We start from the raw sequence: 19,819 nt of genomic DNA, 5'->3' as shown, positions 1-19,819 counted from the left end.
TTTGGCTGGTAGAATGTAACCTCTTCCTGGGATTTCCAGACTGATAACTAAAAGCTGTAATTCATCATGGAATGAGAAAGGCAGAGTGGAATGCAGGGGGAAAGTGACACACACAAATTGAGTCATCACAGTGCTGGGTTGCCAAGATGGCAACAACAGCAGCAGCAGATTTTGAATGATTTTGTTTGCAGATGAAAACATCAACCCTCATTCAGGTCAGTGCTTTTAATAATGCCATGCTGTGGCTTGAAAAGCAATTTACACCTAAGCAAGATTTCACAGATATATACAGGATGTTTTCAGTATATCATCAGGGTGGACCCAAGGTGAATTCAGGAAGCTATTTCCTATCAGGTGACTGTATTGCTTAATAACTGCAAGTCAGACAAGCAGGAAATGACAAAGGCCAAGAAATTACCCCATTTACTCACACAACTAGAATGGAGGACCATCCATTCCCTTCCATCCTGCAGCAACCATTTCCTCTATCACTCATAGGCTAAATTTTAGTATACTCCTGTCAGGGAGCCAGATGTGCTGATCTTTAATATCACATGATGGAGCCCAGCCTAAGCAATTGACTGTTGATCCAATAAACCACTGCTGGCTTCAGGGCTGTCCATGGGGCAATGAAGGCTCAAAAAGTCAAGATGGCAGCTGCAACTGCACAACACTTGTTAAAAGGGCTTTGATCACACTGTTGTGGCTGCCTTCTTGACTTTATTGACCCACCCAGATACCCCTGTCAGGCTTCATGTAGTAGCAAGGTTGTAATGCAATTCCTAGGAGGAGAGATATAAAGGACCAATACCACCAGTGGGATGAGGGCCACATGGCCTGAACCTCAAGCTTGACACCTGCTCATTTTTTAATTTAAAGGGATTTAAATTATGCCTCACTCAGTTCTTGTCTTCCTCCTCCTTCAGTGCTCTCTGTTGATTTCCTGCATTATATGTTTTTTTCCTTAATTAATATAGTCCAAGTGTCTCAACATCTGAAAATGGCCCAGATCTGAGTCTCTAATAGAGTCTGGGATTATCTGCATTCCCAACTATACCATTCAGCTAATGTAATATACATAATGTGAAGCCAGTCATTGTGGCTTGTAAACCATGGTTTACTGCTCATAGTTTGATGTAAAGTCAGCCAATCACAAGCCACAGTTGGGGAAATTAAGGCTTACCACAAAGTTTAAACCAGGTTTTCTACATGCAGTCCTGAATCTGCAGAAGTCTAATTTAAACATTATTTTATTTATTTATTTATCAAATTTGTCACTGCCCATCTCCTCCGAACGGAGGGACTCTGGGCAGTTTACAATATAAAACAATAAATATATAATAAAAATTCAATATAAAACACATTATAAAACAATTTCACAGAGCTACCAAATATAATAAAATCCAGATGACTGTGGTCTCATTCAGTCATTGTATAGGAGCGGCACTTCAAGGCACTAGCCAGCCCCAAGTATGACTATTCTCCTCCCTGCCCCAAGGCTGGTGGCAGAGCCAGGTCTTCAACTTCCTCCGGAAGGCTAGGAGCAATGGGGCTAATCTCACCTCCGGGGGCAAGATGTTCCAGAGGGTGGGTGCTACTGCAGAGAAGGCCTGCCTCCTGGACCCCGCCAAATGGAATTCTCTTATCGACAGGGTCTGTAGCATGCCATCTCTGCATGATTGGGTGGGACGGGCTGATGAAACAGGGAAGAGGTGGTCCCTTAGGTAACCCGGTCCCATGCCATGTAGGGCTTTAAAGGCAATAACCAACACCTTGAATTGGAACCGGAAGCAGACTGGTATCCAATGCAGCTCGCGTAGCAAAGGTGTTATGTGTGCCCTTCTAGGGGCACCAAAAATAGCCCGCGCAGCCACATTCTGGGCCAGCTGAAGTTTCTGGATACTCTTCAAGGGTAGCCCCACGTAGAGCACATTGCAATAGTCTATTATCCCATTTCCTTCATTGGTCTTGTGTTTCACTTGGCTTAATCCCCCACACAGATTTTTTTTCTTTTTTATATAGTTTTATAAAATATTATGCAGTAAGAGTGAGACAAAAGTTCCTAGCTGATAATCTTTGGATTAAAATGGCAAGACAAAGATCAGGGGAAAAGAAAAAGACAAACAATCCTTCCTTCCTTTATCATGTTACAGTGGCCATTTAGTAGCTATGTAGATCCTGCCTCTTTCCTAATTTGCATTGTACAGTATAACTTCCAGATGTATTTTGGGAAAAGAAAATGGCCGGTGAACTTGTTTCTTGCCACCAGCAATTGACCTTCCCAGTTTCACTGCATTTCACTTCCACTAGAATTGCCAAGATGCTGACCATGAATGGAGGAATAAAACTGAGCAGAATGACCAGAAAGAATGGCCAGCAGTATGGCTTATCATATTGTTTTAAATATAAAACAAACACAGCACATGGGCAACTTTGGCTGACTTCAAAAGGCTAAGCAGGATCCAACTTCATTAGTAGTTGGATGGTAGACTGCCAGGAAACCTGAGAATGATAGCAGGAAAAATGTCCTAGAAAACCATGACAAACCAGTTCTGAACTGCTGCCAAGAAAACCACCTAGATCTGTCTAGGAATCCACTAAGTTTGATTCCAGAGAACCTTTATCTTGCTGTCTGCCTGCAACTGACTTCTGCTACAGACTGTACATTGATGACACTATATAAATCCTCATCCTCATCCAACAAAAAAGTGAAAAACAAGCACAAAAGTTAGAAAGTGAACAGCTAAAACTATCTTTCGGACCTAGGCAGAAATAAAGTCATGCACAGGAAATCTATCTTTTTTATTATTATTTCCCTTGTATAAAACAGTAACAAGGAATATCTAGTCCTAAAAACAAGCAAGCTTGCCTTTCCAGAGAGTACACTCTTAAGGGAACCTGTATGGCATAATGGTTAAAGCAGTGTTTCTCCAGCTTGGCAACTTTAAGATGGGTGGACTTCAACTCCCAGAATTCTGACAGCAGAGTGACTGTCATTTGCCAATTTCTGATCCATATAGTTTATAAATCTACTATATAGTTATATAGTTTCTGAGTATTGGTGATTTTGATTAACATATGATAGAAGTGGGATGTATTCATCCCCTAAATATAATCTCCAGTTATAGGCCTTGTTGTTTAAACATGGACTTCTGCTATAAAGCTGTCTTGTTATGGCTTGAATACACATAAGCATCTTCAGGGCTTGTCATTTGTTGGGACAAGTGACAAAATGTGCATCACGATATCATGACCAACCCTGCAACTCAGTTATCTGCATCATGACATCACTGCAAATGTATCATAATCATGTCATTGTGGCTAGCTGCTGATGTCCTTGGGGTTATATTGGAGGTAACTTGCTTTGAGATCTTTCAAAGGAAAATTAAATCTGACATTTTCCTGGAACAGAAAAATTTATCCTGTGGATTCTTCACTCCTGCTGAGGTTTCTTCTATAGATACAGCTGGAAAAAAAGACAGAGACTCAGGATGTGCTTCAATGGAATATTCAATAGCACGGTCCCATATCCAATTGTCACCTTTCACCTCTGTCAAAGTAAACCATTCTTCTGTGGAAACAAAGCCCCCCCCAAAGCATGCTACCCCCAAATCCATGCCCACCTAAAATGATACCTCTCTTTTTCAGGCAGCCTGGTCTTACATTCCAGTATTTTAAACAGAAGAAGGAATAAGACTGAATGCTGTGCTTTGTTGGGTGCTATTCCTCAGCACTGGTGCTAATGTTTTAAAGAGAGCAGTAAGATGATCACAAGACCAAGGTTAATGTTTCATATCATTTATTATTATTTCCAGGTGTCTAGAGTACTAAGAATTCACAGCTTAACTCCTTTCTTGGTTTAGCTTCAGCTGTGACTTCCTGTCCTTGGAAATGCATGCTAGCATTTGACCATGTAGAAGATGCAACCTTTGTGGAGGATGTGTTTATCTTTCTCATTCGTATGTATTTAAAGGAAGACCAAACCCAGCTGGATTTTTGTGCTGGCTGCATCCTTGGAACTGTAAATCAAAGGGAAGCCATGGAAAAAGGAAAACATTCCCAGCCTCCCACTGGTTGCAAACTCGTTACTTTGGACAGAGAATTGTTTTCAAAGAAGAGATGATTAAAATGCTCAGATGAGATTTTGCATGGATGGATGGTAAGAAAAGCAACCTCAACAAGCCATGTTCCACAACATTCTACCCTAGACATACAAATCAGCAGAAAGGAAAGATAAAAGGCTGTGTGGGACACTGTTAATTCTAAAAGCAAAAAAACAGACCCTTCAAATTCAAAACAAGTCAATTTGGATGGGTGGAATTAAAAGGAAGAGATTATATGCAACAAGAACCCCATCACAGAAAAGATTTTCATATGTGGGTTTGAATGGAACTTGTAGCCCAAACAGTCTGCCACTATTCCCACGACAGCCATTCTATTATAAATGAACATCTACTTTTGTTGTTTATTCGTTTAGTCGCTTCCGACTCTTCGTGACTTCATGGACCAGCCCACGCCAGAGCTTCCTGTCGGTCGTCAACACCCCCAGCTCCCCCAGGGACGAGTCCGTCACCTCTAGAATATCATCCATCCACCTTGCCCTTGGTCGGCCCCTCTTCCTTTTGCCTTCCACTCTCCCAAGCATCAGCATCTTCTCCAGGGTGTCCTGTCTTCTCATTATGTGGCCAAAGTATTTCAGTTTTGCCTTCAATATCATTCCCTCAAGTGAGCAGTCTGGCTTGATTTCCTGGAGGATGGACTGGTTTGATCTTCTTGCAGTCCAAGGCACTCTCAGAATTTTCCTCCAACACCACAGTTCCAAAGCATCAATCTTCCTTCTCTCAGCCTTCCTTATGGTCCAGCTCTCGCAGTCACATGTTACTACAGGGAACGCCATTGCTTTAACTATGCAGGCCTTTGTTGTCAGTGTGATGTCTCTGCTCTTCACTATTTTATCGAGATTTGTCATTGCTCTTCTCCCAAGGATTAAGCGTCTTCTGATTTCCTGACTGCAGTCAGCATCTGCAGTAATCTTCGCAACTAGAAATACAAAGTCTTTCACTGCTTCTACATTTTCTCCCTCTATTTGCCAGTTATCAATCAAGCTGGTTGCCATAATCTTGGTTTTTTGAGGTTTAGCTGCAAGCCAGCTTTTGCACTTTCTTCTTTCACCTTCATCATAAGGCTCCTCAGTTCCTCTTCGCTTTCAGCCATCAAAGTGGTATCATCTGCATATCTGAGATTGTTAATGTTTCTTCCAGATATTTTAACTCCAGCCTTGGATTCCTCAAGGCCAGCTTGTCGCATGATGTGTTCTGCATACAAGTTGAATAGGTAGGGTGAGAGTATACAGCCCTGCCATACTCCTTTCCCAATCTTAAACCAGTCTGTTGTTCCATGGTCTGTTCTTACTGTTGCTACTTGGTCGTTATACAGATTCTTCAGGAGGCATACAAGATGACTTGGTATCCCCATACCACTAAGAACTTGCCACAATTTGTTATGGTCCACACAGTCAAAGGCTTTAGAATAGTCAATAAAACAGAAATAGATGTGAAGAATTCCTGTGGGCAATAAAGCTGCACGTTGTAGACCCATTAGCCAAAGAAAGGGCGAAGAGGGCTCTAAAAGAACTCAGCCAGGGGCAAAGATCCGTAGCCAACTACACTTTGGAATTTAAGGCTTTGGCTGGTAAGGTTGAGGACTGGTCCCAGGCCACCTTAATAGAGCTGTTTAAGGATGGGCGTAACATGGAGGTCCTGCGGTGGTCGTTGGGCAGAGATGACCCAGATACTTTGTATGAATGGATACAGTTGGCAGGGAAGGCTGAACATGCCCACGAGACTTTCACACACAGTAGGAAGGTGTTGAGTCACGCGGCACTCAGCAAGGGATCCCGACCCACTGCCATGACTGGGAAACTCAGGCAACATGCCTGGGAGGAGGAGAGGGAGCGCTGTTATGCCAAAAGGCAGTGCCTTTGGTGTGGGAAGGAGGGCCACAGGGCGGCTGCTTGCCCAAAACCCAGGCCAGACGATCAGTCTGAAAAAGCGGCGGGCAACTCGCCCTCACTGCCCAGGAAAATGAAGGCAGCCAAGGCGGAAACCGAAGTGGAGGAGGTTCCTTACTTCAGGGGAGAGGAGGAAAACAATCTAAAAGAGCCAGCGGGAAACGCCAGCCACCTGCTCTGAAAAGCTCCTGTGGGCAGGTGGTGGATGATGGACGCAAAGATGTTTTGGTGAGTGCAAATTGTCCCATGCTGAATGTGAAAGTGAAGTTAGGCTCCCGCACTAAGACCATTGAGGTTTGGGCGTTAATCGACTTGGGGTGTTCGAGATGTTTAATGCACCCCGACGTGGTGGCTGCTTTGGACTTACCCAGCTTCCCATTGCAGCGGCCCATGATTTTCACCCAGCTGGATGGTTCAACGGCGGGAGGGAAACTGGTAACTCATTTCACGGGAATGGGGGCATTGCAATTGGGCAGCCACCGTGAGGGGTTACAATTTGTGGTAGCACCTGTGGGTCATCCCCTCATCTTGGGGATTCCCTGGCTAGTCCAGCAAAACCCCTACATAAATTGGGAACACAGGACTTTGACTTTTTCTGATGGCTTTTACCAAGCTCCTGCAGCGGAACAAGTACCATCTGTGTGATGGGGAGGGCTGCGGCAGCAACCCCGCATTTCAATGTGACACCACTGGAGGGCTTGCCGGAGAAATACCAGGACTTTGCGGATGTGTTTGGTGAGATGGAAGCGGACCAACTCCCGCCCCATCGAAAAACTGACTGTGCGATAGAGTTGGTCCCCAACACTCAACTGCCCAAGCCGAAGATTTACGCCATGACTCAGAAGGAGCTGGTGGCATTGAGGGAGTTTGTGGATAAAAACTTGGCCAGGGGACTTATTGAACCAGCAAATTCACCAGTTGGTGCCCCCGTGCTGTTCCGGGGTAAGAAGGATGGGACACTGAGACTCTGTACAGATTACCGTGGATTAAATGCGGTCTCAATATCAAACAAATATCCTCGGCCATTAATAAAAGACATGTTGGCACATCTGGCAAAGGGGAAGATCTTCTCTAAGCTAGATTTGCGGGAAGCCTATTTCCGCATCCACATATGGGAGGGGGATGAATGGAAAACTGCTTTCAATTGTCCACTGGGTTCTTTCCAATATAAAGTCTTACCTTTTGGATTGGTGGGGGCACCAGGGGTGTTTATGCAATTAATCAATGAAGTGTTACATGAACATTTGTTTAAAGGTGTACTGGTGTATTTGGATGATGTGTTGATTTATACTGAAACTGAAGAGGAGCACGAACGCCTGGTGAGACAGGTGCTTAGCAAACTGAGAAACGCTGAACTGTATGCCAAACTTTCCAAGTGTGAGTTTCATAAGACTCAACTTGACTACCTGGGTTATAGGATCTCTGACAGGGGCATTGAGATGGACCCTGGGAAAATTCAGGCTATTTTGGGGTGGGAGCACCCACGCACCTGGAGACAACTCCAAAGTTTCCTTGGATTTAGCAATTATTATCACCAGTTCATCCAGGGGTTCACTGAAATTGCATTGCCCTTAACTGACTTGTTACGTACCAAGGGGTTGGGGGACACATGCAAAGTAAAGAACCTGGGGGCACTGCTGAATTGGACAACTGACTGCCAGGTGGCTTTCGACAACTCACAAGCCTGTTCACTGCTGAACCGATTTTGCAACACCCTGATCCCACTAGACTGTTTGTAGTTCAGGTAGATGCTTCTGATTTTTCAATTGGAGCACTTTTATTGCAAGCAGATGCTGACAGTCACTTGAAGCCTTGTGCTTATTTGTCTCGGAAGTTTTCCGAAACTGAGTGGAGGTGGCATGTCTGGGAAAAAGAGGCTTTTGCAGTCAAGGCTGCTTTGGAAGTGTGGCGGCATCTCCTAGAAGGGGCTAAATGCCCTTTTGAAGTTTGGACTGACCATAAGAATTTAGAAGTGCTCAGAACACCCCACAAACTCAGTCCTAAGCAGATTCGCTGGGCTCAGTTTTTTAGTCCCTTTGATTTTCAATTGAAATTTGTCCTGGGAAAGAAGAACTTCCTAGCTGAACTTCCTAAGCGGGAAAGCGCCTGCCCCAGGATTCGGTCCAAGCCCCTGAAATCATGGGCACAGTGTGGATGGAGCCCCAGCTGGGGTTGCAGGCTGTCACATGCAGCCAAACCCGTGCGCAACTGCCTCCAGCTTCAGTTTCACCGGGGGGGAGGAGGACGCCAGTTTCCTCTCAATTGCAACAACAGTTTCTCCAGGAATTGAAATCCGATACTTGGTTGCAGGAAAATAGAGACAATGTTACTTTTGACAATGGGTTAGCTTGGAAGCAAAACCACCTCTATGTGCCTGACAACTTGCGAAGGGAAATTTTAACCAGGTCTCACGATGATAAAGTAGCTGGTCATTTTGGGTTTGTCAAAACATTGCACCTGGTACGGCGCCAGTTTTGGTGGCCTACCCTGAGACGTGATGTGAAAACCTATGTTGCTTCTTGCCCTGTCTGTGCCATGTCAAAATGGAAGGGGGGTAAGCCGCAGGGGCTTTTACAGCCAGTTGTGAGCCCATCCCATCCATGGGAGGAGGTTTCTATGGATTTTATTGTGGACCTACCTCCTAGTCAGAAAAAGACTGTGATTTGGGTTGTCAAGGATTATTTTTCTAAACAAGCCCATTTCATTCCATGTGCTTCTATTCCTTCCGCCCCACAATTGGCACGCCTTTTCCTAATACACATCTACCGGATTCACGGTAGCCCCTCCCACTTGGTCACGGACCGCGGGACACAGTTCACTTCCCACTTTTGGAAATTATTTTTGAAACTGGTTGGCACCAAACAGGCATTGTCCACTGTTTCGCATCCGGAGACTGACGGATCTACAGAGGTTTTAAATTCGACCCTTGAACAATTTTTAAGGTCATTTGTTAACTATCAGCAAGATAATTGGGTTGATCTGCTACCTTTTGCTGAGGTGGCTTACAACAATGCTGTCCATCAAAGCATGGGGCATACCCCTTTTTGGGTGGTTTCTGGGCGAGATTTTGTACCCATTCCTGAGTTGCCACAACCTTCTACCCAGCCCTGTTCTGCTTCTGATTGGGCTGCTCAGCTGGCTGACTCTTGGCCGGTGATTCAGCAGGCTTTGGCTGATGCCCAGTCTGCTTATAAATTGCACACAGATAAGCGGAGAGCCCTTCAACCTGATTTTAAGATTGGTGATCAGGTCTACCTTTCCACCAAGTTCATGAAGTCCCCACAGCCTTCCCGAAAATTGGCTCCCAAGTTTGTGGGTCCTTTTCCTATTGTGGGGGTTGTGAACCCTGTCACATTTAAATTGGACTTGCCTCACAATCTGAAACGGTTGCATCCTGTTTTTCATTGCAGCTTACTCAAGCCTGTCAGCCACTCGTCCCATTGGCACCCACAGCCTCCACCTCCTGCTCCGATCATGATTGACGGGCAGCAGCATTTTGAGGTGAAGGAGGTCCTTGATCTGTGTAGGATTCATGGCACCCTGCAGTACCTGATTCGGTGAAAGCACTTCCCCCACCGTGAGTGGGTGTCTGCCTGTGATGTTAATTCTCCTGTTTTAGTTAGACGCTTTCATGTCGCTTATCCTCTGAAACCTGCTCCCTGATGTTTAACTTATTTTGGGGGGGGCGGTATGTCAAGTTCACCATTTCAATGTTAAACATACATCATAATGTTTCGCATGTCATTTTGCTGATGTGTGTTTAGGTTGGGAGGGGAGGAGGATTCTGTCTCCTGGGATGACACTTATCAGCTTTTTAAAAAGCATTAGAAATATGGCTTTTTCCAGGCCTTGGGTTAGGGTGACCTGGTGGTGTTCGTCTGTTTTTATCATCATGGGTGGGGAGAGAAATGCCTGTTGTTCTGCTCTGGATAATGCTGTCTTCTGAGATTTTATTAGATTTTTATTGTTAAGCTGCCCAGAGTCATTGGAGTTGGGCTGCCTAGAAATTTAAAATATAAATAAAGTTAGATAAATAAATAAAGTTAAATAAAGTTTCACATCATCCCTCCCCACCAGCCTTTTGTCTTGATAAAGCTTTCAACAAAGCCAGCCATCAGCATACAGGATTCACTAGCAGATTTATAAGCCTCATACCTGCCTGAGGATGGTTTAGTGTGCCAAGCTGCGAAATGTGATTCTCCATTGGCTTCTACTGAAATGCACAGGAGTTCAAATTTCCTATTCCCACTTCATTGGATTTATAATTTATCTATTAAATCTCTAGGCTACTCAATGCCACTACAACACTGTATACTGTAGGTAATATGTTTTGGTTACATTTATGAACACTATACAATATAAAACAATTTAAGACAATGCAAAATTAAACAATACCACAAACAAACCCCTGGAAAAAACCAACATACTCTAACAATCATCCCACAAGAGGCCCACCACCACCCCTTCTAGCTTAGGGCCTTGGGGAAGAGCAGATTTTAAGGGCTCATTTAAATAACTCAGGGTGGGGGCCATTCAAAACTCTGGAAGGATGCTATTCTGGAGGGCAGGGGCTGTGACAGAGAAGGCCCACTTCTTGGGTCCCAGCAGGTGACACTGTTGACTGGAACATGCTGACCCTGCCCAATCATGTAGGATGGACACCAACTGCAGAAGACAGGTGGTCCTTCAGATAGTTCCAAATTATCGAGGGGTTGTTTCATAGAGATTAACATGAAGAGGCTGTATCATTCACAGATAGTGAATATGTATCTATAAAGACACTGTGTTATAACCAAGGCATGAATCACATTGAGTTAGAAACTATAAAGATTTTGAAACATTGTGCACCATTGATTTTGTTTTGTTTAAAAACATTATTATTATTATTATTATTATTATTATTATTATTATTATTATTATTATTATTATTTCATCATCATCATCATCGTCATCATCATCATCCAGCATAGTGAAAAGCAAAAATACTGGCCTCACCTTTATTAGAAGATAAAATGGAGGGCTGTTGTAGTATTTTGCTTGGAACTGTGTTCTCCTCCTCAGAAAAAAATGTCTAGGTGGTATAGAGCATCCTTGTAGGCTAGAGCAGCTGTGGAGAGCAACTGGATCATTTTGCCTTGCAATAGCTGGGTGTTTTTTGATTGGCTATGCCCATTGTGGCAACCATTTTGGGGATACGGCGCCTCCCTTATAGAACTCATGACATGCTCTCAAAACCCCAGGTGTTGTCATGAGCACCATTGAGCTGAATGCATCAGCACAATGGCACACATAACAATACCACGGAAACAAGAGCAAGGGATTACAAGATAAGCAAAGCAACGCACAACAACAGACACAGACCCCGAGGAGAAGGGAACGACCCCGGCTGGAAAATCCAGTCAAAAGAGCGCAAGGAGGAAGAAAGAGCAACAAAGACAGGGCGGAACACGAGGCACGCCTGGAGCTGTCAGCAGGAACGCAAAGGATATCGCCCAGCTGAAAGTAATCACCGGCCGGAGGAGGAAGACAATTACGAGAGAAGCCCGGGGCACCAGCAGGGGCCCCGCGACCCCTCACCTACCGGCAACGAAGCATACAGGGCTTGGGAGGATGACACAACCTGAGGTGGGGGGAGCGCTGACCGGCGTGGGCTATTTAAATCCCGTACCGGCGTGCTCCCTTCACTCTCAGCTTTTTCTAGCTATGCACTATGCTGAAATAAACCAGAACCTGATTTTCCCTAAATTAGTGTCTGTGTCTTACTCAGTAGTAGGCAGCGCGTGACATAAAGCTGAGAGTCCTAAACTCAGCCTCGCCAAGCCCCACCGGACAAGAACGAGCCGTGGGAGGAACAGACAGCGAGAAGAACACGAGCGGAGAGCGATGGAGCCGATGCGCCGCAACCAGGATGGGCGAGTCGTACGGCGAGAGGCAGAGGAGAACCGACAGCGGCCGGAGGCAACGCGACCCCCAGGAGCCACGGACACCCTCCCGGCCCATCCCGAGCTTCAGCCCCACACCCGGCGGGAGGCGGAGGTGACCCGACCATGGGAGGGAGCAACATACCTCCCGAGACCTGTGGAGACCTCCCCGCCCCACATCACACCCCAGCCACAGGCGTGGAGCTTCAGCCCAACTGCAAGAAATGCAGTGGAGGACGGAGGGATGAACCAGCCGTTTCGCTCCCAAGTCAAGGGAGCTGACCAGCGGACGGAAACGCCTGACCCCCATCGGTGGCCCAACTACGCGGAGACACCGACCGGTCCGATCACAGCTGCGGCGCGGGCCTTGGACCGAGAAATGCAAGCCAGACTCACAGCCATGGAAGCCCAACTAAGGGACCTCGGGACTATGCTGCAGTCGTTGATGTCCTTCATACTTTACATGACCATACCCGCACAGGTACCCACACCTATTCAAACCCCGAGCGGGTCTTGGCACCCCCATGGGCCAAATGTTAACAGGCAAGCTTCCCCGGCAGAAGAAGCCACGGGACGGGACGCGAGGAGAGGGGACCCACTGAACACCAGGGCCCCAAAGGACTTCCCCATTACCTTCGACGGGAACCCCACGAAGCTGTCGTTTTTCATCACGAACGCCAGGGAGTTCATGGGGCATCACGGACACTCCTTTGACTCCGAAGCGGACAAAATCGCAGCTGTGGCGATCAAGTTGCAAGACAGGGCGGCGGACTGGTATGTCCAAATGTATGAGTCCAATTCCCCAGCCCTCTCTGACTTCCACACCTTCATCACAGAGATGAAGCACTATTTTGAGGACCCGCTAGCCAAGGAGAGGGTTAAAAGTGCGCTTCAAGCCCTCAAACAGGGCACACGAACTGTAGCAGACTACGACCTCGAATTTAAAGCCCTCGCAGGGAAGATTAATGACTGGTCCGAGACTACCCTGATAGAGATGTTCAAAAGGGGCCTCAGCCGTGAGGTACTCCAATGGGCACTCTATCGGGATGACCCGGAGACACTGCAAGGCTGGATCTACCTAGCAGGGAGAGCGGAACACGCTCACCGCACTTTCTTAATGATGACAGCAGAGGACAGAACAAGCAACAGCCCAAAGGGACCCTCACCACACTTGGGGCCAGCCGGCCCCACGTACCAAAAGAAGAAGTTTGCTCGCGGACCCTGCGCGAAGTGCGGGAAAATGGGGCACAAAGCGGCAGACTGCTTCACCAACAGAACGCCGACTAGTGCTCCCAAACCCGCACTGAAAACGCCTTTCAAACCAACTAACCCACTGCCGCCCCCCCCCCCCCTGCCGGATGACTGGAGCCACAGCGACACCAGATGAAGACTTGGACGCTTACTTTGCGGGGGAGGACGCTGAAGTCCCAGACCAGCTGGCGGGAAACGCTCCCCGCCTGCCTTAAAACGTGCCGCGAGGCAGGTGGTGGGACAGGGGCGCGAAACACATAGACAGAGCGACAAAAGCTCCATAATAATGGGGACAATCAGACTTTCCTTCGGCACCAGAGCCACCATGGCTGCGGCGCTAGTGGACTCGGGGTGCTCCAAGAACCTGATTCACCCCGACATCATCGCCAAGCTCGACCTGCCTTGCCTCCCCCTCCCCACACTGCTGGCTTTCCACCAACTGGACGGCTCAACAGTGGGAGGGAAACCAGCCACGATGCAGACCGAGCAAATGGGTCACCCTGCAAATGGGTACCCACACCGAGCAAACATCTTTTGTGGTAACCTACATAGGGCGACCCATCATAGTACTAGGAATACCGTGGCTCGCGACCAACAACCCGCGCAATAACTGGAAGACCCACACCTTCCAATTCGATGATGGCGCGTACCGGGCTCCAGTTCCGGCGGGCAGGCTCAGCCCCACAGTGGGACGGGCAGAGGCAGTAGCCCAGGACAACACAGCAACCCCAGAAGAACTACCTGAACAATATGCCGATTTCTCAGAGGTCTTTGGGGAAGAGGAGGCGGACCAACTACCCCCCCCCCCCACTGCAAGACGGACTGTAGAATTGAGCTGCTTCCCGATGTCCCCTTACCCAGGCCGAAGATTTACTCGATGACCCCAAAGGAGATGACAACCCTCTGGGAGTTCATCGATAAAAACCTGGCTAGGGGTTTCATAGAGCCAGCATGCTCACCCATTGGAGTGCCCGTCCTCTTCCGAGAGAAAAAAGACGGCACCTTATGGCTCTGCACCGACTACCAGGGCCTCAACGCGGCATCCCTATCCAATAAATACCCCCTACCCCTCGTGAAAGACATGCTCGCCCACCTGTCCATGGGGAGAGTATTCTCCAAACTGGACCTCTGTGAGGCATATTACAGGATCCGAATCAGGGAGGGGGACAAGTGGAAAACAGCGTTCAACTGCCCCCTAGGTGCCTTTCAGTACAAGGTACTGCCATTCGGATTAGCGGGGGCCCCGGGAGTGTTCATGCAGCTCATCAATGAAGTACTGCATGAACACCTGTTCCAAGGGGTGCTAGTTTACATAGATGACGTCCTCATCTATACCCAGACACACGAAGAACACGTAACCCTAGTCAGGCAAGTCCTCGAAAAGCTAAGAAGGGCGAAGCTCTACACCAAACCATCTAAGTGCGAATTCCATAAAGCACACCTAGACTACCTGGGGTACCAAATCTCCGGCGAGGGCATAGAAATGGACCCTGCAAAAGTCGAGGCAGTGGTGAATTGGGAACGCCCACGTAACAGGCACCAACTTCAAAGCTTCCTTGGCTTCGCGAACTTCTACAGGTCATTCGCATGGGGGTTCGTGGAGATAGCCCTCCCCCTAACAGACCTACTCAAAACCAAAGGGGTTGGGGACACATGACGAGCCAAGAACCCAGGGACAGTACTAAATTGGACTCCCACATGTCAGACAGCATTCAACAGACTGAAAGCGCTGTTCACAACGGAGCCAATTCTTGCACATCTGGACCCGGAACAGCCGTTCGTGGTCCAAGCCGACGCCTCAGACTTCTCCCTGGGGGCTATACTGCTCCAAAAGGACCCTGCAGGAATCCTGAAACCATGTGCCTACCTGTCAAGGAAATTCTCAGAGATGGAAAGGCGCTGGCACGTATGGGAGAAGGAGGCGTTCGCGGTAAAATCGGTGCTAGAAACATGGAGGCATCTACTGGAAGGGGCCACCCAACCATTCGAGGTCTGGACAGACCACCGGAACCTCGAGGCCCTCCGGATGCCCAGACGCCAAAGCCCGAAACAGGTCAGATGGGCCCAATTCTTCAGCCGCTTTAACTTCCAACTGAAGTTCATACCGGGCAAAAAGAACTTCCTGGCTGACGCCCTCTCCCGACTGCCCCAAGACGAAGAGCCCGTCCCAGATATGATTGGGATGGTGCTATCCGCCTCCCAGCTGGGAATGGCAGTGACCACCCGGAGCAGCGCCCAGAAACAGCACAACCCCACGTCTCAACCGACGGCAAGCCAACCAGCGAACAGATGGCGCCACCCATGACTGCCAGGAGGGATACGCGTGGACCTCGCCACCACCCTCAAAACCGACCCCTGGCTACTAGCAAACCCCGACAAGGTGACAATGGAGCAAGACTTAGCATGGGGGGAAGGCAGAATATATGTCCTGGATTCACAGCGCCAGGCGATCCTGCGCAGATCACACAACAGTAAACAAGCGGGACACTTCGGGTTTCTAAAGACCCTGCAGCTAACACGACGACAGTTCTGGTGGCCTGCATTGAGACGGGACGTTAAGGCCTACGTAGCATCCTGCCCGATATGCGCAATGGCCAAACGGGCACCCGGAAAGCCTCCGGGATTACTACAAACGGTGGCGGAGCCCTCCCGACCATGGGAGGAAATCTCCATGGATTTCATAGTAGATCTACCACCCAGCCAGAAGAAAACAACCATTTGAGTGGTGAAAGACTACTTTTCTAAACAGGTGCACTTCATCCCCTGCGCATCAGTCCCGTCCGCCCAGCAGCTGGCTAAACTTTTCCTCGTACACGTGTACAGGTTACACGGATGTCCTGTACATGTGGTGACCGACAGGGGCACACAATTCACCTCGAAATTTTGGCGGGCTTTTCTAAAACTGATTGGGACCCAACAAGCCCTATCCACAGCCTGGCATCCCCAGACGGACGGAGCCACGGAGATCCTCAATGCCACACTAGAACAATTCCTATGTTCATATACCAATTACCACCAAGACGACTGGGTCGACCTGCTTCCATTTGCAGAAGTCGCCTACAATAACGCCATTCACATGAGTACAGGGAAAACCCCGTTCAAAGTAGTCTCCGGGCGCGAGTTCGTACCCATACCGGAGCTACCGCAACCCCCGGGACCCCAAGTAGGCGCAGGCGACTGGGGATGGAAGATAGCGGAATCATGGCCAGTAATCACAGCAGCGCTGAAGGAAGCACAGTCCGCCTACAAAGAACAGGCCGACAAGCACCGGCGCCAGCAACCGACATTCCAGGTAGGGGATATGGTCTACCTCTCCACCAAATTCATGAAATCACCTCAACCCTCGAAGAAACTGGGGCCTAAGTATATTGGGCCGCTTCGAGTAACACAACTAGTGAATCCGGTGGCAGTACGCCTGGCCCTGCCGCACAATCTAAGGAGACTCCACCTGGTATTCCACAGCAGCCTCCTGAAACCAGCAACCACCTCCCGATGGCACCCAAGCACACCTCTGCCCCCCCCCCCAGTGATGATCAACGGCCAACAACATTTCGAGGTAAAAGAAATACTTGATTCCCGCCGACAACGGGGCACACTACACTATTTAGTAAAATGGAAACACTTCCCCCACCCAGAATGGGTGGCGGATCAACACGTTAAGGCACCAGACCTGACCCGAGCATTCCACACGACATACCCCGACAAACCAAAGGGGCGCCCAGCCGAACCGGCCCCTTAGGACACATTTCCCCCCTCGGGCCTCCCGCCCCCACCCACGTCGGCCCCAGGGGAAGGGACCCCCCAAGCCTGCGACTTGAGTAGGCCTCCTCCCCCCTGAGACTCATCCTCCCCCCACCCTCACTGGGCCCATTGGGGAGGGGAGATTGGTCATATGTGCATCGCCAGAGGGCAAATAGCCAGGATGCACACATGACAACACGGTGAACAAAACAACCAACAAAACAAAAAGATAAGGATCCTACCTGGAGTTGAAACAGCACCTGACCAGTCACGCCTCCTCTGACGAAGAACTGAGCAAGAATGAGCAGGGTGTGGTCGAGGCATGCACACTCGGAACACACCCAAAAAATGGAAACGCGGTAGAGGGCGGAGGGAGGGGAGGGGAGAAAGCACTCCGGCGGGAAATACAAAAAAAAAAAAAAATTATTACAGCTCTCCCTGAAAAAAAACTGAATGCCGAGGGGGGGGGGCTATCATTCGAAAGGGGGGCAGTATGTCATGAGCACCGTTGAGCTGAACGCGTCAGCACAACAGCACACATAACAATACCACGGAAACAAGAGCAAGGGATTAAAAGATAAGCAAAGCGACGCACAACAACAGACACAGACCCCGAGGAGAAGGGAACGACCCCGGCTGGAAAATCCAGTCAAAAGAACTCAAGGAGGAAGAAAGAGCGACAAAGACAGGGCGGAACACGAGGCACGCCTGGAGCTGTCAGCAGGAATGCAAAGGATATCACCCAGCTGAAAGTAATCACCGGCCGGAGGAGGAAGACGATTACGAGAGAAGCCCGGGGCACCAGCAGGGGCCCCGCGACCCCTCACCTACCGGCAACGAAGCATACAGGGTTTGGGGGGATGACACAACCTGAGGTGGGGGGAGCGCTGACCGGCGTGGGCTATTTAAATCCCGTACCGGCGCGCTCCCTTCACTCTCAGCTTTTTCCAGCTATGCACTATGCTGAAATAAACCAGAACCTGATTTTCCCTAAATTAGTGTCTGTGTCTTACTCAGTAGTAGGCAGCGCGTGACAGGTGTGTTGAAAAGGTTGACTATCCCTGAATTAGGCATTTGAACCATTTTTTGCCTGTGCAAAGTCTGCTAAAGTGGAACAGATGTTTGGGGTAAGAGACAGAGTAATATCAAAACTGTGAGTGGGTGTTTAGAATAGGAGTTGAAAGCTACTAAATCTTAGTTCTCTCTCTGATTAGATTTAAGGGGGTGAATAAATAGGGCTGTTTATTTCTATTGTTTCATAGTTGATTGTGTATATGTTTGGAAGCAAAAACAGGAAAAATGTTACTAATGCTAAATATAGGTATGTGACAACGAATGAAGGCAGCAAATAACTAATATATAGCTTTTCTAAATTGAATTAGTTATAGTCGCACATCATTGGTGGGTTGGTGTGCTAAAACCTCATTTTGCCAAAATTTCTATTGATTGCTTGGAAGTCTGAATACACAGGGATCATGGTTTGAATATCCAATGCAAGGAAATAAAGCACCCACAAATGTATCCTTTTCTATACCTTTAGCAATCAGAGCTTGTGCTTGAGTTATTTTAATACTGATACAGTATTGTTTATTAGTGCTGACCATGATTATATTTTGATATATTTGGTCATTGGATTAAGCTGCTTTGGGTGTGCAGAAATGATTGCAGTACAGATACAACAGGAAGGGTGAGGGCAATAGAAGAGAATAACCCTGTGTTACCATCCTAACTCAGGCAGTAGTCATTGAAGCCAGTAGAGTTTTCTTCTAAGTTAACATGTTAATGTATTTAGGACTGAGCTGTAAAAATTTCTTGACTACGTGGAGGTACACAAAAGTGCATGGATTTTTCCTAACTAACATCCAGAAGTAATACTTGCCCAAACAGGTAGAATTTGCTTAAGGGACTCCCTTGGGGTTATGTTACGTTCCACCTCCTTCCATTGGCTGTTAACATTCTGGTGCAGTCCAAGTCAAATTGTCCTCTATGTGATGAAAAACTCTGTGTTGAAGGAACCAGTCAATTAATTATCGGATGGCCAGATTCATGTCTCTACTGGTGGCACTCCTACATGATTAAGACATGATCTGAGAACTAGCAACATGAAGAGAATTGTTGAAAAAATGTATACAGTAGAGGGCTGAACTAAAACATGGAATACTTTTGTACTTAATTTCATAAACTAAAAACATTTGCTTCAAACATTTTTTTCGGGGGGTAGGGGAAATTGATGGTAAAGAGGGAAGGGTTCACTGACTGTAACAGCAGGAGATCTCTCTTAAGGCTGGCTATAGGGGATTTTTATGATACACATCTTGATTGGCTGAGCACCCTCAAAAAGGTACTGGCATTCAAAGGAGGAAGGCAATGGCCAACTACCTCTGGAAACATTGCCTAAAAAACTGCATAGAGTTGTTCATGTGGTCACAAGGAGTCAAGACTGCCTTGAAGCCTCTCTCTATGAAGCAGCAGCAATGGTGCAGTTCCTCTGTCCTGGTAGCCTCATTGCAGACATCATCTAGACAGGAGGAGCAATGTGTGGCTGTATGTTCTCATCCAATTCTCCTCTGAATACACATAGACTGATATCTGATTTCATAATGATTGAGTAGTCAGATGTCCCAAACATGCTTACCTGGGAATAAGAACCATTGAACTCAGTGGGTGTCAGATTCCTCTGATCAAAAGGTTCACAGAACCCCTTATCGGAGCATCTTCCATCACTTCCTTATCAATGGGGTAGACTCTCTGTCGCCGGATGGGAGAGGGTTTTGAGTTGGAGTGTGAATTGCATTATTATGGCTACAGATTTATGATGGTTCACATCAACGCCAGTCAGTAGAGATACACCAGCAACACCACCTGGATGGGAAAGGGGGGTGACATACTTTTGTGA

Source organism: Candoia aspera, chromosome 1, assembly GCF_035149785.1.
Source record: "Candoia aspera isolate rCanAsp1 chromosome 1, rCanAsp1.hap2, whole genome shotgun sequence".
Lineage (NCBI taxonomy): Eukaryota > Metazoa > Chordata > Lepidosauria > Squamata > Boidae > Candoia > Candoia aspera.
Note: the sequence above shows the minus strand (reverse complement) of the source record.